The sequence below is a fragment of the Zalophus californianus genome, chromosome 9 (genome assembly GCF_009762305.2).
Source record: "Zalophus californianus isolate mZalCal1 chromosome 9, mZalCal1.pri.v2, whole genome shotgun sequence".
NCBI classification, from domain to species: Eukaryota; Metazoa; Chordata; class Mammalia; order Carnivora; family Otariidae; genus Zalophus; species Zalophus californianus.
Genome location: NC_045603.1, coordinates 71,841,240 through 71,865,233, shown reverse-complemented (window position 1 = coordinate 71,865,233; position 23,994 = coordinate 71,841,240). Strand labels below are relative to the sequence as shown.

The 23,994-nt window shown below is 34.3% G+C and overlaps 1 protein-coding gene across 4 annotated transcripts in view; it reads left to right on the top strand.

The window, feature by feature from the left end:
- CNTN1 (contactin 1) overlaps window positions 1-23,994 on the top strand; it is a 381,883-nt gene that overhangs the window by 102,284 nt on the left and 255,605 nt on the right. The window contains exon 1 of one of the 4 annotated variants that reach the window (XM_027593331.2): window positions 20,959-21,372. The exons of the other annotated variants lie outside the window; for them this stretch is intronic. The gene's annotated coding sequence lies outside the window, so the exon portion shown is untranslated. Of the gene's footprint in view, window positions 1-20,958; window positions 21,373-23,994 lie in introns of those variants that run through there. 4 annotated transcript variants of the gene reach the window in all.

Here is a 23,994-nt window from a genome sequence, read left to right as displayed (position 1 = left end):
CTCCGATTTCCCCCCTCTTCATTTTTCCCTTCCTGCTATCTTCTTTTGTTTTTTTTAACATATAATGTATTATTTGTTTCAGAGGTACAGTCTATGATTCAACAGTCTTACACAAGTCACAGAGCTCACCATAGCACATACCCTCCCCAATGTCTATCACCGAGCCACCCCATCCCTCCCACCCCCCACCACTCCAGCAACCCTCAGTTTGTTTCCTGAGATTAAGAATTCCTCATATCAGCGAGGTCATATGATATATGTCTTTCTCTGATTGACTTATTTCACTCAGCATAATACCCTCCAGTTCCATCCACATCATTGCAAATGGCAAGATTTCATTCCTTTTGATGGCTGCATAATATTCCATTGTATATATATACCACATCTTCTTTATCCATTCATCTGTCGATGGACATCTTGGCTCTTTCCATAGTTTGGCTATTGTGGACATTGCTGTTATAAACATTGGGATGAATGTACCCCTTCGGATCGCTACATTTGTATCTTTGGGGTAAATACCTAACAGCTTTTAAAGGAAGACAGTCTTATTGGATAGGAGGCCACATTCCTTTCTTATGCCAAGTGAGCTGTTACCACCATTATAGTACTATCCCTTCGTTCTGCCAGGATACCTCTTATAAGACTTGATCCCTAGTTAGAGCTTCCAATCATGGTCTGTGGACTACCTAACCTAACAGGAAACTCACCATTCTTTCTGTGCATCACTGAGTCCCATGGAAAACTAGAGCGGACTTTGCCCTTTTCTCCCTGTTTGTGCCCTGTGGCCATCTCACAGCAGTTCCAGTCCCCAGGCCCTGACAGCACTGGAAATATCTGGGATTCTGCTGCTCAGTAGCCTGTAAGCAGGAAAGCAGAGCCAGCGTCTCATATTCAAAATCACTTGCAAATCTCAAGGGAGGGTTTTCTGTCTACCTCTCCTACCCCAGGACCACCCCACAGAGGAAGGGGAGCAATGAATCTCTTATTTCACCCTGAATTCTTCTCTCCAACTCTTTTTCTGAAGCTTCTTTTTTAAATTTCTTCTGTTAAAAGATCCCAGAAAACCAGTTCTGCCTGTTTCCCAGCAGTGCCCTAACTCAAATTTGAGGGAGGCTGCTTTGCAGCAAATAATGGGCTGGGCCTTTAATCTCAGGTTGCCTTTCCTCCACAGAATCCCTATCTTTTTCTTTTTGACACAACTGATAAGAGAGGCTTTCCACTAGTCTGTGGCTGAAGTTAGGAAGGAACATTTTTCTCAAATTTTTATTTTGAATTATTACAATTTTTATTACTTGTTGCCATTAGAACTAATTTTCTACCCTTTTTTGGTGCCATATTGGACAAGTTTAGAATTATTTGCACACATTGATGCATATGATATGTATGTAATTTATCAACTGGGGTTACCTTTTTACATTTTAACAATTGAAAAGGTGATCACTTTTGAGATGGCATCAATTATCTTTCATTTTACCTAACCCATGTCATTGTACTACCTTCAGAAATGGTTTATCACCTATTCAAGCAGTAAGAATAGGCTGTGTTATTGCTTACCTTTATTACCCCCTCAATACATCCAAATTCCCACTGTTTAACTTATTAATTCTCTTGTGACCAAAATTGGGTCATTTTCTCTAGCAGGCCAATTAAAAACCATATGGGCACTATTTTTGTTTGTTTGTTTTGCTTTGTTTTCATTTGAAACAGGGACATTGATTCAATTATTAGATTAGTTCAGGGATAAATTTGGTAGGAACTAAGAAGCACAACTAGATTATTTCCTTAAATATTATAAACATAAACCTATATTTCATTACTCTAAAGTTTATAGCATACATTTACATACATAATCATTTTTAATCTTCACAAAATGCCTGTGAAATAAGTAGCTTGTGCAGGCTCACAACGCATTAGTAGTAAAACTATAAGGTAATACAGAAACCACTTTGTTAAGATAAACAAGAATTGACTCTGATGGTACACTACATATCAGAAAATAACCTACCTACATCTTCTCACTGAGCACTGACAATAGTCAATGATTCATTATGGGAGCGGGGAGGGTTCTTCTGAAGTGAAAAAAGGGATAAAACTCCTGAAGATGCAGCCTAATCAGCCCTCAGATGTTACAAGTCACTTGCTATGTGATCAGCACTGTTTGGAGTTTCATGGGTGATGCATAAGAACATAAAATGTGGTTCTGTTCATCAAAGATCTCATACTCCATGTAAGGGAATAGAATTAATCTGAAGAATTAATTAGAAAAACATTAAGGGTTAGGGTGTTAACAGCATGCTGAACTTGGGAATTCAGAAGATGGTGTCCTAAGAGAGTGATTCCTCTAGAAGATAACATGTGAGCTGAGCTTTTGAAAAAGGAGATAGAGCTGGGCTCAGCTCTCAGCTCCTCCACTCACCCTTTATATTTTGGGGGGAATATTACTTAACCTCTTTGAATTATGCATGGGTATAGTGGTGAAACAAGCAAGCAATGTCTACTCACTTCAAAAACTGTGAGGATTAAATAAGATGTTTTATATAAAATACTTAGAATGCTTGGCAAAAAAACCCACATTCATTCACTATCAGTTTCTCATTCTTCTCTTTTCTTTGAGATAGCTAAAATCTGGATATGTAAAGGAAGGAACTTAAACTATTCAAGAAGGTAGAGAAGGAAAAGTATTGTAAACCAAAACACAAAGTAGGAATGAACAGAGTAAGGGCAGACAGCACTGAGGAAACAGGCTTACCTATGGAACAATGGACACAATATATTCTTAATTTCCAAAGACCTCCTCTACAAAACTTTCTATCTTGATTTTGTCATTGTCATTTTTGAATTGTCATATTTCTTAGCTATGAGGTCTTGACCACTTTTGTTTTGCTTTTTTTTCAGTTATAGTTGTTTATTTTTATTCTCCGTAAATTTTGGCAAAGTTTCTTGCATATTGATCCTTAGAAAATGTTATTCATTTATATATTCATTAAGTAAATATTTATTCAGCACCTACTGTGTGCATAAATTCAGGTTGTTTGGATAACATGAAACCAGATCATGAAGCATGTTGGACTTGGACATCAAATTTTGATATTGATGGCATGGAAAAAGTGCCTTTCTCTCCTTTCCACTCTAAGGCATACATCATGCTCTATGGTTCTTTCAACAGTGTGAGCCAGGCTGTGTCATTGCTTAATGCTTTTAAGTGGCCTCCTCTTCCTGGAATAACTCCTCCATCCTCCATTTTATCCCGTTGGAAAATATCTACTCTTGTCCCAATGCTCATCTGAATGAAACATTTCCTGACCTCCTTCTTCCCCACCTTCTCAGATTGATTTTACCAGTTCTCCTTTCTGCTTCCTCTGAACTCAGTACTTATTCTTATCATTGCACCTATAATACTTTATTGCCTCTGTTCATATCTCTCCCTATTAGGTTAGAAATTTAAATACTGAACGATGGAGGAGGGGAACGGAGGAATTTCAAGTGGGTAAATTTAGATTATTTCTCTTATATGTACCTAATAAATGTTCTGCAATTCAGGATTTCACCTAGATGTACATAAAATGAGAAAAATATTCAGTATCTTGACAAAAATAAGGAATTTAGTTTAATATCTTTATCATTGTACAATGAAGAAACCAACTGAGATAAATATGCTCTTTGAGTAGCACTTTTTGTGAATATTTTTTAGCTTTGCCTGTGAGAGACAGCAACATTATTTTTGTATTGCTGAAGTGCTTTGAGAGCAATGCCCCGGTGACAGCATAAACAAAATACAAAGGCCAGTTTGTTTTTATATCTAAATGGGGGATTGTTGGTGAAGAGTTGTGCCAGCCAGTACAGAGTGGAATAGTGTTTTATTCCTCTCAAGATAGATGGATTGCTGAATTGCCTGAGTTCCTGCTGTTTTATACTCTGCCCCTTGAATTTGAAAATGAATAACTGCCTTTTTTTTCTTGAATGGATAGTGAGAATATATATCATTTAAATAAAATTGAACTCATAATATTGTCATTAAAAAATATGTCCACCTGGTATTTTATCCACATGATATATTGCCAAAAATATAAAATGTCATATTTGTTAAATGTTTTATTTTTTAGTAAATCATAACATTATTTAAACTGGGAATCCGCAGTTTGCTAGTGTGTTACACTTTTAAAATGTTGTTCCTTCAGATGAAGTGAATTAAATTTTACATCATTGATAAAGTCATTATTTGAAAGTTTTTGCTGGGAGATAATTAAATAAGTTCAACACTTTTGAGTACCATATGAAAAGTCTCTGTGGAGGAATAAAAATAAGAAGAAAGCATAGTGCCTGTAATCAAAGAGCTCTTAGCAAACAGAGAAAAATTATTTCATGTATAGAGGATTATGACACAGAGGGATACAGGAAAGTCACAATGACTATGAGAACAGAGAAAAGAAAGTGCTTCCCATGGAGATGAATAATTGGCTTCACAAGATGATGGAACTTGAAAAATGAGTCTTAAAAATGAGGATGGAAGAATTTGAAGAGAGAAATTGATTTAGATCATGGAAATCCCTAAGTATCAAGAGAGAATTTTTTTTCTATAGATATAAAGGAGTTGTGATGGTTATTTTTTATGTGTCAATTGACTAAGCTTAGTGCCCACTTTAAATAGTAATCTATGTGTTGTTGAGAAGATATTTTATAGATGTGGTTAGCACCTAAAATCAGTTGACTTTAAGTAAAGCAGATTACCATCTATAATGTCGGGGATTTTATCCAATCAGTTGAAGGCCTTAAGAAAATACACTGAAGTTTCCCAGAGAAGAAATTCTGCCTTAAGTCTGCAGCATCAGCTCCTGCCAAGTTTCTAGCCTTCTGGTCTACCCTAGGGGTTTCATACTTGTCTGCTGTACACCCATAATCATGTGAGCCAATTCCTTAAAATAAATTTCTTTAAATATACATACATATATTCTATATATTATACATATATATTTTATATGTTATACATATACTATATGTTATACATACATCTCATCATATGTGTGTGTGTGTATATACACACACATACATACATACATACAGTTGGTTCTATTTCTCTGGAGCACCCTGATTGAATCAGGAGTTATTAAAAATTTTAAACAAAACTGGGTTTATAACTTTTGTGGCATTCATTAAGTCTTGTAATTTTAAGCTTTTATTGAACACCAGTTTATGCCAGGTTTTTCTACATGCTATGGAGTAAAACAAAGCGTAATACATAATGCCAGTTTTGGTGATTTTCTGTGCTCTTGTGAGGCATGCAGTTGTGCTGTTTTTTCCAAATTATTTCATTTAGCCAATCAATGCAACATTCCTCTGAGATAGGTATTATTAGTGTGGCTATTATTATATTTCTAATTTGACAGATGAATAAACTGAAATTTTAGCTATTAAATGGGAGGCTCAGGTCCAAACTCCAGGCTGCAGCACATGAAACATTGTATATTTAGTCACTAAAATGCATGTCTTCTAATGTAAAATAATTTGACTGTGGTCAATGATCAGTGAACAGAATAAAACTATGCTTTTAAATATTCATAAAAGATAACAAACAGCTAGAAAACCTCTTTAAACAGAAGGGGTGTTCATAGGTTGTAGAAGGTTGATGGCTTAAACAGTAAAAGTAGAAAGGCAGCTTAGATCACGATGACCAGATTCTAGGAAAGTTAAAGCAATCATGGCATTTTCAAAACCTGACAGTCAACTTCCACCAAATTTTAACAAACTTGTCTCACACTATTACAGTAATGCTATTCAAAGTATGATTCTAAGACTCCCAGGATCTGCATGACCCAGTAGCTTGCTAGAAATGCAAATATGGGGGCTTTACCCTGGATTTTATATATATCAGAATTTCTCAGAGTGGGACCTGGGGGAGACTGTTTTTTAAAAGAGCTTTCAAAGAGATCCATGTCCTATAAAGTTTGCACTACAGCAACAGGGACCAGCAAAGAAGAATCTTGTGATGCTGAGGTGAGCTTCTCTAGGGAAGCAGAAAGAAGAAATCAAGCCAGAGTTAACTAGAATTAATAATGGTTGATCAATGTTCTGACTTGGGCTCAGATGCATGATGAGTATCTGAGACAAAAATAAATTCAGGAGGGAAAGTACTTAAGTAGGGACATGGAGAAGATGAAACTGTGATTCAAGTGAAGGTGTATTTGGACACAAAGTCAGAACAGGTAACATAGCATTAGTGAAAGAGGTCAGGATGATAAACATCAAGAATCAAAGCAGAACTAAAGATTAGGGCAGACTTGGTAAGACAAGGAGGGGAAAATCCTGGGACAAAGGAATAACTTATTTTAGAGAGAAACTGAAGATGTAAGAATCCATAGTCAAAGGTCTGAAGTTGAATATGAACTATTTGGAAGCAGGAAGACCAGATATATTCAGCAAAACCTAAAATATTTGCCAATTTTCCATCCTAAAGAATCAGGTCTTAATAGCTAATACAATTAATTAGTAGCTAATACAGTCACAAATTGTGCCACTGATTCATTCATTCATGATTTCAAAAAATATTTTTGCTATCCTCTATAAGCCAAATACAGAGATAAAATGTGAGACAAGTGTGATCTCTGCCATCAGGAGAGTTAGGCATTAAATAAGCAATTATACAAGTAAGTAATTATGATTGCCATAAGTGCTATCCAGAAAAAGCACAGGTATTATGAGAATGAATCACAGGATACTTAACCTAGCCCAAAAGGAGGAGAGTTAGGAGGATGATTTCCCAGAGGAACATTTCCTGGGGAAGTAAATTTTAAGGTACAATTTCATAGATGAGATGAGGTTGATGAAGAGCTGGGGGAAAAGCATTCTAGGCCAAGAGAGCAGTCCGTGCAGAGTGGGAACATTAAGATAGAACAGGAAGATGACCAGGATGATTGGAATGTAGTGAATGACGGGAGAATAATACGAGATGAAACTAGTGATGATACAGAGCGGCAATGTCCTGTTGAAGACATAGAATAGCATCCTAATTGAAGTAGGAAAACCCTGGAGGATTTTAAATCAGTAAATAATAGGATGACATTTCATTAAAAATATATCCTTTTAGGGCATTTGATATGGATTATATAGGGAAATCTTTTTAGGAAGTTACTGTAATACATTGGGCAAGGGATCATGATGATTTGAATTAGGTTAATGGCAGTGACAAGAGAAAGGAATAGATAGATTCAGTATATATTTACCAAGTACAAACCAATAGGCTAGTGGCCATAGAGGAAGAAGAAAATATAAAATATCACATCTATGTTTCTGGTATACATAGAGACCTGTACCATTAACTAAAATAGGGAAAGTTGGAGGAAATAAATTTTGGGAGAAAAGTCATGAATTCAATTTTGGACTCAGGACTGCCTGAGTTTTAGATGCCTGTTAGTAACCTAAGTGTAAATTTAAAGTATATCAGTAGATTGGTGGTCTGGAACTCAGAAAAGACATTTTGCCCGAAGATGTAAGTTTGGATTCATTATACATGATAGGTCAAGTTATTACAGGGTATAAAAACACCAAGGAGGAGAGAATGAAAGGGAAGCGTTTTCTTACATTTTAATCTTTTAAGGATGATAATAAAAATGTTGCACTGGCAAAGGAGACTGAAAAGGAAAGAACAAAGAAGCAGGAGGCAAAGGAAAAGTTTGTGTCCCAGAAACCAGTTGGAAAAATGTCCAAGTTAGGAGTCAGTAAATGTGTGACAGAGAGCCAAGGCATTAAAAAGAATGAAGTGCAAGGGACTGACCAATTTACTACCCTCTATTTTTGTATATTGATTATACTTTCTTAGTTAATCTCAATTATTGTGTCCACACCCACAGATAATTTTTGAAGTCAGAAGCCTCAGTGTCATTCTTAACATCTTCTCTCTAAACTCCCACATAAAACCTGCATCTTTAGCATCCTTAAAGTACTGAAAGAAAACGGGGGAAAAATCCCTATTAACCTAGAATTTTATACCTAGCAAAAAAATATCTCTCAAAAATGCAGATTCATACTTTTCTTCAAATAAACTAAAGCTAAACAGATTTATTGCAATTAGACCTGCACCATAAGTAATGACAAAGGAAGTTCTTCAGGCAGAAGGCAAATGATACCAGATGGTATTCACTGGAGCTATGCAGTACAGAAGCCCATAATACTAAAGTCCATATTTTATTCACAGTACTTTCAGATCAGAAGCTGAAAACAGTATGAACATAAACCCAAGTGTCATTCTAACCTACCTTCTAACTTTTTATGTATTTATAAATAAACATCAGTAAATTAAGTTAATATGTGTCTGAGGTTATTGGAGCATTATTAAAAGAAGTCCATGGGGGTTGGTTGTGGGAATTATTAGATTTGATAAATCATATAAAGTACTTGAGAAAATGCCTGGCACTAGTAAATCTCAATGTTTGTAAGCTATTATTATTTGATAATGAATATGTAATCAAATCTGTTACCTATAATAAAATCTATTATTTAATGTTTTATACATAATTGGTATTTGTATGCACAATAAAATCTATTGTTGAGTAGTTACTTAATAACATATATATAATAAAATCTATTCCTTAGAATTTGAATTAAGACGATCTGTTTTACCATGCTGGAATATTAAAATAGGGTCACACTATGTTCAATATTTAAATTACCTTAAATCCCTGATAAGAAGGTTTTTTTCTTCAGCATTAAGGAATTAGTAAAAAAATTTTTCTTAACCAGCAAACACTTTAAAATGTGTTTGTATCATTTTTTTGGCAGAAAGTAACCCTTGTGTTCCTATGAATGATTTTCCTAGTGGGAGACAGTATTTTCTGAGTGCTTTTGTTAGCACTCAGAAAATCTGGTTGAATTTATCGATCAGTCAACAAACATTTATTATAAGCCTATTTTATGCAAGCCCTGTGCTAGATATATATGATCCAGCAGCATAAAGCATGGCGCTAGCTTTCAGGGAGTTTATGAAATAATGGTAACTAACAACTTTTAACTCTCACTATGTTAAGGCACTATGCCAGGTAAGGTTGTGGATTTTTTTTTTTTTCATGTTCTTGCATTTAATCAATCCTCACAGTATTCTTATGATGGAAGTATTATTATTAGTAGTAATATTTTCACTTGACAAAGATGGTGAGATTTTAGGAGGTGAAGTAATTTGGCTATGGACAAATAGTAAGTGTAAAACACAATGCTAAACACCAGGATGTAAGAAATGAAAATTTATTCTTTCATCTGTTAGATACACTGCCTCTCTCTCTTTATAACTCATTGGGAAGGAAAGGAAGATATAACTGAAAATATGAATACAAGTTAGGAGAAAAATACTCTTTAATTTTTCTTTTTTTAAACAACAATCCTACTGTTAAGCATTATTTGTGAAATTATTAAATTTAAAAAATTACTAAAAGCTTATTTACCAATTGAGGTTTCCCAGTTTTGATGAAGAAGGAAAGTGACAGTTTAATTGTTGAAAGTACATAAATAGATCACACCCTGGAAACCAGAAGTTAGGAAAGTTAAAGACATCAGGATTTTTCAACATCTCTGGCAATCATCTCCACACCAGATTTGAACACATTAGCTTTAAACTACTGGAAATTTAGGAGCCAGCTAGGAAAATTCTCGAAGTGCTGAGGAGAATCTCCCTGGAGAAAGCAAAGTGAAAACAATAGCTAGAGTTATTAGAATTAATAACAGTTAATCAGTGTTCTGTCTTAGACTGAACCTAAGTGGGAATATAAGACAACTGTGAATTCAAGTAGGTCAGGGTGTAGGTAGGGTTATGGAGAGAATAAAACTTTCCCACTTAAGAATAAATGAGTTTGGACACAGAATCAGAGCAGATTGTCCGGCATGGGTAACAACAGGTCAAAGTCTAGTGACGTTTACAGGTTTGACAAGCTAGGGAGGCAAAATCCTGGGACAGAGACAAAGTAGTGACTTTTGGAGAAAAGCTTAATACACGAGTATTCTTAGCCAAAGGTCTGAAGTTGGAATTGACCCATTTATTCAAAGGCAGGCAGCTCAGTTCTATCTGGTCAACTCTATCACAGTGACTGATAATTCAGACCTAAAGAATTATATCCTCTGATACAAGCATACACTGTGCCATTGATTCATTTGTCCATGCATTCAGCAAATATCATCTCTGTGCCAGTCACAGTGATGAACACCAGACCTGTGATAAATGAAAGGCAAATGAGACAAATATGGTCTCTGCTGTAGTGAAAATTACATTATAGTGGAAAGATAGGGATTAAATGCATAATTAATTACAATTTGGATCAGTTGTAAAGGAAAGTTACTGAGTATTTTGAGAATGAATCCCAGAAAGAACTCTCCCAGTTTGCAAAGGGGTTAAATAAAGGATAGAGCCTGAAAGATGAGTCAATTAGCAAAACAAATATTTGGAAAAAAGGCATTCCTACCTTAAAGAGAGGAAGAAACAGAGATGACCAGTGTGGCTGGAACATAGTGAAGCTAGGGGATTGGTTTGGGGACTATAGGACATTATATGCAATGTTGAGGATTTCTAATATTATCTTAATTGTAGTGGGAAAACACTGAATGTTTTTATGCCAGTAAACAATATAATGACATTTGCATTTTTAAAAGATTCTTTTAGGTGTTCTCATATGGTATTTCGTATGGAATAGCAGGCACAAGGGTAGAATTGGAGAGATCACCTATAAAGCTACTTCAGTAGTCTAAGCAAGAGATAATGGGAGCTTGAACTTCAGTTATTGACAGTAAAGACAGAAAGAAGTAGAAAAATTCATTATGTAGTTAGGAGGTAGAAAAGAGAGTTGTAGCCATAGACTTTAGGCATGAGTACATGGTGTAGGGTGGTGCCATTCACCAGAATAGGAAGGACTGGAGGAAAAAAATATTGAGAATTCAGTTATTTCAGAGTGAGATAATAAAGTTTCGGGAATATTAAGTTGACATGTCTAGACTTCAGAAAAGAGATCTTGCCTAGAGAAAAAGTTTGAGTTCATGAACATATATATGATCCTTCAAGTATAAAAGATGCTATCTTAGCTTCTGGCATGAGCAGAGGAACGGATGAGGGTACAATTCCCTAGCATAGAGAGGTAAAAAGGAAAACCAAATTTAGGAAAAATGAGTTCATTTGTGAACTGCCTGCGTTTGAGATAATTGTGAGATACCCAAGTACCAACATTAAGCATCTGAGGGCTGATAGATCTGGAGTTCAGGAAAATATATAGATAGAAGTTTGAATTCATTACATGTAATCTGTTGAGTTATGAGAGTAGATGAAAATATTTAGCACAAAATGAGAAAAAGAGATGAGAGGAGAGGAAAGAACAGGAGAGGACAAGAGAGAGAAATCTTTAGGGTTACAGATATTTAAGTGGAAATAAAGTAAGTGAGCTGATGATGAGAGAGAAATGCCAGAGAAGCAAGGAAGTAAGCAAGAGAGTATGGTATACCAGGATTCAAATAAATAAATGTTCTGGCTATTAGAAATTAGAGAGAACACTGAAAAGTCAAGAAAGTGGAGAAGTAGACATATACATTTCACTGTCTTCTGTCATTTTATATTTATTCTAACTTTTGGATAATCAGTTTTAGTGGTCAACATCCACTGATTTTTCAAGGTGTTCCAAACCTTGCCTCTTCTATCCCCAAATTAGAATCAGTCAGCAAATCTTATCAATTCTACCTCAGAAAACTCTTTGATCTCTTCTTGCCTCTCTATGCTTATAATCAATGTTTCCTTTCGGATTCAGTTTATTTTCACCATTTGACTACAATATGCATAAATGTTTACTTATTTAAGTAACCTCTACCTCCACTCTGGGTCTTGAACTCAGGACCCTGAGATCAAGAGCCACATACTTTACTGACTAAGCCAGGCAGACACCACCTCCCCCTTTTTAAGTGACTACAATATACATTTTAAAGCCTCATCTCCTCAGACATTGTCCAATCCTAAAATATCCTTGTCCCTATATTATTGGATCTGTTTCTATTGACTATTTACTCTCTCGATACGGGACACAGTTTCTTGTTCCTTTTTTTTTTATATCCTGCAGTATTTTTTATTGTACACTGTAGATTGTGTGTAAAAGGACAATAGAGACTAAAGTAATGATATTTATCACCAGAATAAAGCATGCTCCTTCTTTTAGTCTGGCCATCTGAGTCAATGTAATTTATAGTTGATCCAGATGGAGGCTTTATTGCCACATTGGTTAAATCTAATTCACAAGTAATTTCAGATGTTTTAAAGGGTAAGAAAAAGACTAACTTTAGTAGCTCTTAAGATATGAGTATACAGAGCTCCAACAGAGCTCTAATGTTAGACATTAGCTTAAGAAAACCTAAAGATGGTTCTAGTCTGTCCAAAAGCTGGTACGACCCTCTTCTCAAGTTGAAGCTTTTTGTGTACCCAAATCAAAGCCTGTCAATTTTAAAGATTCTGAGGTAACCCTACAAGTGTTCCAAATTTGGAGGGATTTGAAGATCCTAAGTAAGCCTGACTAGGAGTGGACCTCCCCAATATCCTTCTCATATACTGGCAGAATCTCATTATCATTCTCTGTTCCTGTATTTTTTTCAAGTGGAATTTGTAATACTTATTTTTGATCTTACTCTCTTAAACCATCGCATTATTCTTAAATTATTGTTATATATTTTTAGGTAGCCACCTTACTAACTTATTCAACTATAGCAAAAATACACAACTGGGACTGATTGTATATTTGTAATTATTTTATTATTTAAAAATTCTTTTAATATTGTGGACGAAGGAAGGACAATCAGATAGTTAAAAACATATTTATAGCTAATGTTATGTAACATTTTTCTATGATTTGATGAAGGGATGTTAACCTCAATATTTTTTCTAAACTCTTTGTTTACCTGGATGATACAACCACCTTTGGAAATATCCTGAACTTTTTCCCAGTTCTTTTTTTTTTTTGAAGATTTTATTTATTTATTTATTTGAGAGAAAGAGAGCACAAGCAAGGGGAGTGACAGAAGGAGAGGCAGAAACAGGCTCCCCGCTGAGCTGGGAGCCCAGAGGGGCTTGACCCCAGGGCCTGGAATCATGACCCCAGCCAAAGGCAGATTCTTAACTGACTGAGCCACCCAGGTGCCCCTTTCCCAGTTCTTAATAGGAAAAAGGTACAGATCTTTTAGGATAAATATTCTCAGACATTCCTTTAAGTTCAATCATTGTTCAGTTGGCCAAGAGAGTTTACTACAACTCAGTGTTTGCCTGTCCATACTGGTAACATTAGTTGAAATTTTGAGGGAATAGTGTTAAAATCAAAATTGGAAAACTGTGCTGTTGGAGTTGGTTAAGGATAATTGCTTTTACAACTTTCTAGACATTGAAATCCAAGCTGAGGAGTGTTGGTAAATGTTTAACAACTGGCTTTCCAGGGGAAAAGAAAAGGCCCTGGTTTTTCACATTTGATGATTTTGGTCCTGTAACTATTTTCACCATGGTTGGTTTCAACCTAGCAACATGATGTTATTGAACGTGGAGTTAGAGGTGCTCAATAGCACACTATTATATAGCATTTCCACCATACAGATAGAATAGGTGTAAACAATCTCTAAAGCATTGATAATAGTAAAATGTATAGGAAGTGATGTATTTTGAGTATTTGTCTTTTTAAAATATAATTTCTTTAGATGTAAATTCATATCATTTAATTATAAATAATAACTGTGTTTAATAATTGGCTTAAAGTTTCTGGAAATTAATATAGATGTTTAAAAGCTAGTGTGGGCTAGCTCTAATAGACCACTGATTCTAAACCTTTTGGGATAAGGGCCATTAAATTCCCAGTATTGAACTGGATTTTGATCCATAGCCCACATTGGTGAATATTTATGAAAGAAAGGGCTCAAGTCAATATTAGCTGGATCAGAAGAAAGCCAGGTATTTTTTGCATTCACACCTGCATGCGCCAAACTAATTTTTCTCTCCCCTCCATTTCATAAACCTATTTTTCTTTGTGTCATTAATTGGGATTATTTTCCAAACATAATTATTACTGGCTTATATAATGCCCTCTGTAGCCAAGAGTTTTGCATCTGATAGTTCCGCACTAAGAAGGCAGTCTAGATTGTATGTTATCCTTATAAATTCGAACTTGTAGTCCCTACTTTAAATCACTTGTGTTTTTAATTTAAATCATCATACATTTCAGTAAAGTATCACTTTTTTCCCTAAGATCCCTACATCCATTCCTTTTTATGAGTGCTTCTTTAATTTCATAGGACAAACATCTGTGATGAAATCTTATCCAGGAAATTACAGTTGCAAATTTAAAGATAAATCTCCTTATGAAAAAGCGAAGTTGATGGCCATATATAATAACTCCACAAAAACAAATATTTCACAAAAGAATTTACTGGTACATTAATATCCTGCTTTGAGACCTAGCTTTTGGTAGAAAATAAAATGTGTTCTAAAGTATTCATCTCAAAAGGAACTTATACAAAATTGCTTTATTAAATGAAAATATAACAGTTACATTTTACGTATTGAAACTATGGTCAAATAAGAATGGGAAGAGTGTGAATAGGAAACACTTGTGCAAATTTATTTTTGAAATAGTTCTGTATCTGTGGAATTCTGCATCACGACAGGTTAGTTGTGTAAAAAAATCTAATTTATGTTGTTAGCAGTTGGAACAGTGGCTTTGGGTGGGTGGTGGAGAAGGGAGGGGTGAATACAGGGCCTCTGGACCTCTAATAACATATTGTTTGTTGATCAGAGTGCAGGTGGGATGTCAGTTTGTGGAAAATCAGCAAATTGTATAGTTACCTCTGTACACTAATGTGAAATATAGTATAATTCAAGTTTTAAAATATTTGTGCATGTATGCACATCCCACATGAAAAGTACACAATATATACTTGTGCCCTATAATTATGACGTGATTATTTTGAAAAATACATGTATTTAGAAGTTTTTAATTAAGTGCCTTTTTAGTGACAGTGAGGCTAAAACTTATATAAAGTCCATAAAAGGTGTTTGCATTTTTAAGGTTTTATACAATCAAATATTGTAGTTAATACATTAATGTAGTTAATGTATCATCTATTTTGTTGTTGGCATTTATTCATACATAAATTCATAAAATAAACCTTTGTTTCCCCATTAAACCTTATTGAAGAAGTGACTCATGGGTTGAATCATTCTTTACAAAAGCTTAAAAAATCCTAAAAGACCTAAGAGGGTACAGACTTCTATTCAATTAAAAAATTGAGACAGTGAAGTAGGCCTAAATTATCTTGAGACTAGAAATATATTTGGAACAAACTATTTTGCAAATATTTTAATTTGTTACTAGAGAAGACAGGAAGAATATAATTTTTAAAGCTCTTCCCCAATGTATATATACATTATAATGTATAATGTATAGAGACAGATTGACATATACCCAGAGCTGTTCAGTGAATCTCATGGGGTAGAACTGGTTGCTGATATCTCTTGACCTGAAGTTAAATATGCTTTCCTCCAAGAGCATTTAGTCACTTAAAAAGAAAAACTGCTGTAAACACATGATGGGGATTAAGGAATGCACTCGTGATGAGCACCAGGTGATGTATGAAGTGTTGAGTCACTATCTTATACACCTGAAACTAATATTACACTGTATGTTAACTAACTGGAACTTAAATAAAAACTTGAAAAAGATCTGCTTCTCTTAAAATAACTAAAAGTAAATAGGATTAAATAAGGCTTATAATAATTATTTGGGAGATATAATACCTTCATAGACTTAAAAGGCTTTAAATTATATTTTTCAATTATATCTGTAACCATCCGTAGGATTCTTAGTATCTTCATTTTACATAGATATTGAACTACAGTTGGGTCACTTTTATGACACCTGGGAAGCCATGGCAGTATACTGATATCTGTAAGCTAACTGAATATTGAGAGAATGGTGGGTATTTTAGTGGAACTCAGGAATTCAATGATACAGGGACAATGTAGAAGTACCTCAAATTTTTGAGATATATTAGGATACCTATTCCCTATAGCTTTTTTCTTCCTCCTTATTTCACTGAATTTATTTCTCGATGACCAAAGAGATGTTTTAATATATATACATATATGTATATATATAAATACTTGTTCTAATATATATTAGAAGTTTTCCATTTTGCAATCAACTTATAAATGATGTCAAGATAGCAAGTTAACATAGGGCTTTCAGTTCATTTTGTTATCTACATCTCAGGGTTTCATCCTCCACCTACTTTTCATTGCACACTTTCAACCCTGAGTTATTTCTTTGACTTCCGTACCGTAAACAATTCTGGTCGCTATCCAAATACCTAAGTGTGTTATGGCTTCATTATCAATATGTCTTTTGGAAATTCTGTAAGTATCCATTCTTTATCAACCCCTCCCTTGCTGTGTGCAATATTATAATCTCATCTCACCATCTTCTTATGATATCAGTAGTTCTTTTTTCTTTGGATAAGAGTGACAGAAGGACACTGAGTTACCAAGTCCTGAAAGTCTTCCATGATTCCTCCCAACCTCTTCATATTACTTAGTCCTACTGACTCTAATGTTTAAATATCTCTAGAATATTTTCCATATATCCACATCCCTACGTCTGCCTTGTTTAGGTCCTCATCACTTCTGGTGGATTGCAAATGGTATTCTATTAAACATATATTTTTCATTTGTTTACTACTCCTAGTCTATCTTTCAGCTATAAAATCTAGTCATATGATTCTCTTGGTGAAATTTTTAAATCCCTCTGTAGAATAGCTTCAAACTCCTTAACAGTGTAAAAAATGTTCTATATAATCAGAGTTTGAACAGAGTTTTTCAAAGAACCTTATATAAGTCAGATTTTATATAATTTTCCCCTATCACCTGACAAAATGTCTATTTATCCAAATTCTCATAATACACACAATTCAGTTTCTCAAGCGTATTATGTGATATCTTGCCTCACTACAAATGCATGTTGTTCTCTTTACTGAAAATGACTTTTCCTTCAAGACTTTTCTTCAAGATTGAGCTTTGGGAAGAAATGAATTAATGTTTCTAAAGTCCTTACTGTGTCAAGAACTGTGTTAAGTGATATAAAGGCATTGCAATATTTGAATTTCCTTATAACTCTAAGATGTTCATATCATTCCCATTTTAAATATGAAGAAATCAAGGAAGAATTTAAACTCTCATCTGGATGACTACAAAAACTATATTATAACTATTGTGCTCTAAATTATTTAATTCTCACAGAAAGCTAGAGAAATATATTTAATTTTATTTCTGTATTATACAAAAAATATAAAGCTGATATTCATGGAGTGTGGCTAGCACGTGAAGCCTGAATTTATTTTCAAATTTGTCAAACACTAAGGCCTATATTAATTCCATTATACCACTCAGTTTCTTTAAATATCACCACCGCCATGAATCATTTCCTAAATATACTATGGGCAGTTGGTAATGCCAGTATTTCTTCTTACGATGCCTCATCTAGTGGAGTAAAAGTAAGAATTAATACTTACCTAGAAGTCATTTAGCATACAGGCATAGTACCCTTTAGTAATTATCTCATTTGCATATCTTAACATATATCAAAGTGATTATATTCATCACTCTGTATCTATGTGTTTACCTGTTTTCACCACTAAAGTATGACTACTTTGGAGGCAGCCACCGATCTGTACATATTATTTTCCTAGCACCTAGCACAATTCCTTTCTTGTAGAAGGTACATAATAAATAGGTTTAATTAAATAAATGTGTTATGATTAGGGGATGATTATAGTATTGGTAGGATAGAGCAAGAAAAGAAGAAAGGATTGCTTAAATCTCAGAGAAAGAAAGCAGTCTGCTCCTACATCCCTTGAGCTTAGAAATGTAGAAACTTTGGTAGGCTGAATTATTTTCCTAAGGCTACATGGCATTATGTTTTCTTATAATGGATATAAATTATGCATTTTTCCAAATGGCAGTAGTCAGATAGTCTAGTTATATATCTTAATAGATACCACAAATTTAGCAGACTAAATATGCGTTGATTTATTTGCAAATTTTGATTCATTTTATTGACCCTATTGTACATTACAGAGTTTACTTCATCTTCTACATGCATTATAAATTCAAAATATTGGAAAAACCTCTTGATCTGCAAAGAGATCAAATTCATCTAAAATCACCATCTCTGTTTTCCATCCATTTGAAAAGATCGGTTAAGTGTGTTTCTTAGGCATAGCCAGGCTTATGGAAAGTGGAAATTGGTTCTTATTATACTTTTTGGCTTTGTTTTATGTAAGAGAATAATTGACTACTTTTCCCCCAGTTGTTCCCATTCAAGACTTGTTTGCAGCTCCCTCTGTGTTTTAGGGATTTATCACCCCTATAGTTTTTCTTATGCCATATTCTTCTTTGCAGATTTCTAGTGTTATTCTCTTCTAGGTCCATGAGGTGTTTGTGTGTGTTTCTCATATTTCTCCCCACCTTTAAGACAATTGAATTTGAGGGCGCCTGGGTGGCTCAGTTGGTTAAGCAACTGCCTTCGGCTCAGGTCATGATCCTGGAGTCCCGGGATCGAGTCCCACATCAGGCTCCCTGCTCAGCAGGGAGTCTGCTTCTCCCTCTGACCCTCTCCCTTCTCATGCTCTCTGTCTCTATCTCATTCTCTCTCTCAAATAAATAAATAAATCTTTAAAAAAAAAAGACAATTGAATTTGAAAATGCACCAAGTAGATGCAAAGATACATTTTAAACTTGGGTCTTAGATATTTGTATCAGAGAAAAGATACTGACTTTCTTCTCTCTCACTGAAGGAGAGATGAACTAAGTTCTTCCTATCCACCTAGTTATGCATTATTCAATCATATTATTACAGAGAGGTTAAATTTCTAATGCTTATGTGTGTAATTATTTTAGTTTATGTCAGCAATTTATAGCTCCTAAATAATTGTACTCTATATCCCCATACCTGATAAGTTACATTTTAAAGTTTTCAAATTTTCTACTATTTTTAAATGAGGTGTCATCTTCATACAAAATTGCTACTGTAGATGATTAAACTGATAAAACTCTTGGCAGGATATTAATCCTTAGATATAACTTCTATAATTTTTTAAATGTTTGAGGTCTTTCAATCTTCTGTTTAAAGAATAAAGAATATTGGGCGCCTGGGTGGCTCAGTTGGTTAAGCGACTGCCTTCGGCTCAGGTCGTGATCCTGGAGTCCCGGGATCGAGTCCCACATTGGGTTCCCTGCTCAGCGGGGAGTCTGCTTCTCCCTCTGACCCTCCCTCCTCTCATGTGCTCTCTCTCACTCTCTCTCATTCTCGCTCTCTCAAATAAATAAATAAAATCTTAAAAAAAAGAATAAAGAATATTACTCAGATAAATATTATAAAATAAGGTCTATGTAGTTCACTTGAAGTATATTAGGTTAGAGGCAATATATACAAATGTTCAAATAGAATCTTCCCAGGGTAGAAAAAAATATTATGGAATATGAGCTATATAATATACATAGTGATTGGATGGTTAATTTTTCAGACTGCCATTTAGAGTATTTTAGTATAATCTTGATCAAGTAGGTGCAATTATCTTTTCTATGACCTAACAGTCATGCTCTTACATGCTTTGGAAAGAAGAAATATTTCTCTGAACATCCCTGAACTCCATCCCTGTTGTCATCAGCACTCCTACTACCCTCACAGGCTGATCTCAATTTCTACTGGTTTATTGACTGAAAGTCACTGTGATCATGCTTCCTCCAAGGATGAATTTCTCCCTGTAGAGTGTAACTGTTAGAAAGGAAACCTTGGTTATACTCTGATGGTTTTTCTCTAGTCTAGCCCCAAGCTATGAACTTGAAGATTTCACTTGGGTCTTACAAATAGTCAGGTGTGACAATGTAGAACTATGATAATTGTGTGTGTGTATGTGGCACCTATGTGGATATAAAAAGAGGCTTTGGAAAGACACAACATTAGGTTTCTAAATGATTGCAGTAACATATTTAATCTTCTTTTGGTGGGTAAATAAAGCTTAATTAATTTTTACACTGAAGATACTTTGGGAAATAAACAAGCATTTATATACATTTGCTGTTTTACATGGCTCTCCCACTTTGGTATTTTTCACAAAAATTATAATGACATTTTAAAATGCTACCTGTGTTTTCCTTTGATGAATATTAGCATAATGAAATGCACATTTTGTTTTAAAGCCTGCTTTTTTGAGGTAGTGAAAAAAGAGTAATAGAAGCAAACCATGGTTTGTCCTTAGAAGCTTAAATTCTAAAAGAAAGGACTCTTAGAACTACTGAAACTCCCAGAAAAAAAGGTGCTTACCATCCAAAATACTTAACAATGATGAACATAGGTACCCACTATGATGTTTAAAAAAAATCTCTTCCATGTTATTCAAATGAAAAATTAATTATTTTTAAATTAAAGTCTTCTAAGAAAGGTTATCCATATGAATCTGGGTAAAAATCTCCTATGATTTGTAGCCATATATATCTCTCTTTTTTCTGTTTTTTTTTCTTAATTTTCAGTTTAGCCTTTTGATTTTTCAGAAATGGCAGGGAAAAAAGCAACTCTGTATATCTCACTTAAAATGTAAAATATTCAGTCTAAATCTTCAGAAAGTATGTCTTTTGAATAAAAGAAGACAGATACTACAGTGTTTCTGCCAAAGAGAGAGTCCAGTTTAAACATTCTGCAGTATGCAAATGTTATCTCCTCTATGTGAGTGTTTTACCCGAGTGGATGTTGCAGGGTTGGAGCCTTCTGCCTGTGATTTAAGTTGTAATTTTATTTGCGGAAATAAACCAATTGCCGAGCTTCAATTGTCTTAGTGATGAGGTGATCAATAGCCCATTACTGGATAGAACAGCGACTACAGGAAGTGCATTGAAGATTTTAATGCATGAATTATGCATGCGGTGCTCATTCTTTAGTCTCCAAACAGAATGACAGGGTTTGTGAAGTCGCCTCAGATAGTTTCTTGCATTAAGTGACTGCAGTGAAATGCTTAATATTTTCAGGCATAGAAGCAGCATTGACTCGGGCCAGCCGAATTTGGAAGATGTAAATCCCCCAGCTCCTAGCACAGAATGCTTTATTTGAAAGTATTGCTATGTAGGGAGACAGCTTCACTGTCATCTAACCTGCTCTCCCCAGAAGGTTGGCTGAAGGATGGGAGCGGCTGTGCCTGCCTCTGAGGTCACAGCTTGAAGTCCTTTTAACTTGCTTTCTGCTGCAGGAGAGAGGTATATTGTGGTATAACAGTCGCTGCATTTATTGAAATGGACAATTTGCAATAAATACTATACTCAGAACAACAGACAACTCAGCATATCAGGTAAGTGCAAGGCTTTTCTCTAGGTTAGGTAATTGTGAGAATGTGCTGAGTTAGGATAATGGTGATGCAGTATTAGTAAGGTTGACTCAGACCTCAGTATTGCGATGCAGTGTTAGGGTTTTGAATTGTTTTGTTAATTGAAAAGTGACTTTATTTTGTATTTTTGACAGTATTGTGCCATACGGTATTTTATTTGCATGGAAAAGCTTTTCAAGAATGTACTAGAGCTTAGATGTGTGTGTGTCTTGGATAGATAGCCTTGCAAATTGGGGAGGGGCAGCACTGAGCGTGAGCTGAATCAATAAAAAAATTATCTCCTTCTGGAGAAGTTTTAGCAAGGCTGTGGTATACCTTTGGCTCAGATTATTTCCTTTATGTCAACATTTTCAAATTATGGTGAAAGATGTTGGTAGACACCCAGAATGTTCAGTCCTTCTCCCAGAAGTAGAGGATAGCACTAAGGTACTCAAATTCAAATACTGTGTTGCATACAAATTGAACAGATGGAATTGAAATAATTTGGAATAGCATGTCCTTGAAGGAAGACCTTGTTGTCAGAAAACAGTTTGAATTCTACCTGGAGTGTTTTGTTTTCTTTCCTCCTGCCCAGTGTGCCTTACTCTAAAAAAGAATGGATAGATGGTATATTCTGAAATTTACGCCAAAGAAGTTTTATTTTTTCTTGATGCTTTAAAAATTAAGCTTATATAATTGTAGAACCTACTATATAAAAGCCAAATAAAATTCACAAAAACTCTGAAAAACTGAAAAGTAATATACTACTGTATTTGCCAGTCTTTGTGAATTAAAGCTGCTTGCTTAAATATCATGGCAAATAATTAATAAATATGTAAATGATGAGCAGTATGATATGAATTCCTCAACCTCTCTTTAGAGTGGGAAAATAACATTAAAAAAACATTGAGTAAGAAACTCTAGGTATAGTAAAATGTTTTAAAGATGATTTTAAACAGTAAATATATACTATTAGTGTATATATATACACTATTAGTATATATACACATATGTATATATGTACACATATGTTTATACACACATATATACACTATAATATATAATTTGTAAAACATAATATGTGCAATATAACAATTATGTATATGTACTTCTTCAAGTATGATGCTAAGTTTTTAAAAATGTTTGCTGAATAATCTATCAAGAACCAGTAATAGATAATGCTAAGTATGCTTTGTGAAGTAGGCATCACTTATAAAAAAGGAAAGAAATACAGAGCAATGATAATAAGAGCACAGGAAAACTACTTTTCAAGATTTCACAATATATTTCAATTCTGCTGTGGTATTACTCTATCGAGTTTCCTTTCAATTGCCTGGTAGTATGGTGGCACAGAACTCAAATCGTAGAACATGTTTAAATCTGCAAAGCTGAGTTAGTTTAGGTACAGGAGGAAACTCACACATTGGGTTTTTCCGTAGGGGAAGATAGGAAGAAGTAACCGCCTATACATTTTAGAGTTCTTCTGATGCTGACTCATGGTGTTCAGTTCTGCTCAAATGCCTCCTGGCTGAGGTGGCCCATTAACAGCTAGTAAAATGGAATTAAAGGAAAATGAGAAAGAATGGAGGGGGCAGAAACTTAGAGATATTATTTATTGTCTAACAGCATACTAAATTCTGAGTAATGAGTATAATGGCAGCACTACTTGTTGGAGTTTGCTGATATGACAGTAGGAGAAGAAAGCCCCCCATGCTGGATGACAAGATCATAGCAGTAAAATTAATGGACTAACATGATGAGATTGTATAAACAAAGGAATCCATGTAATACCGCACTTGTTAAAACTCTCTGTCATCATTCTAGTCTCAAACTTAACCCTAGCCATTACTAAATATCATTGAAAATATGTGGTGGTTAGATAAAGGATATTTCCTGGATCATGTGAAGGAAATCTGGAATGAGGTGCTCTCAGTTCCCAATTCCCACAGTAGTTGTAATTAATTTTTATAGATTGCCAATTGGGAAAACTAACAAGAGATAAATGACGATATTTGAATATTAACCACAATATATGAGGTGAGACACCAAAATGAGGTTAGATAATGATTATTATGGCAAAGCATAATCATATTAAATGCAGTTAGGAAGGAGACTGAAGATCCAAAAAGGATATAATAAAAGGTAAGAGAAAATGGAATGAGAAACCCTTATAGCAGTGAAATATTAAATGCAGGATTTTGAAAGAAAAATGTACCTACAAATAGTTGATACATATTATTAATGCCCTTTAAAATCAGTTTATAAGAATTCTGAAATATTACGATTCACTAATATAAGGCTTAGTAATTTACTTTAAAAATGAATTTTAAAGAAGACTTAATAGACTGAGAAATCAGTTGAAGAATATTTCAAAATGGTAAGCCATCAATTTTCTTTTTAGTATAAATATGTATACTAATGTTTGCACATATGATATAATAAATCTAAGTAAAAACCTATCTATATCTAAAATTCTCTATAGGTCCTGTATATCTCTATATGTCCTGTATTCAGCATTAGCCATAAACTAGGATTATAAAAAAGTTATGAATCATTTATTGGAATACTAGGAGAGTAAAAGATTTTGAAGAGAGTTTTCCAAACTTA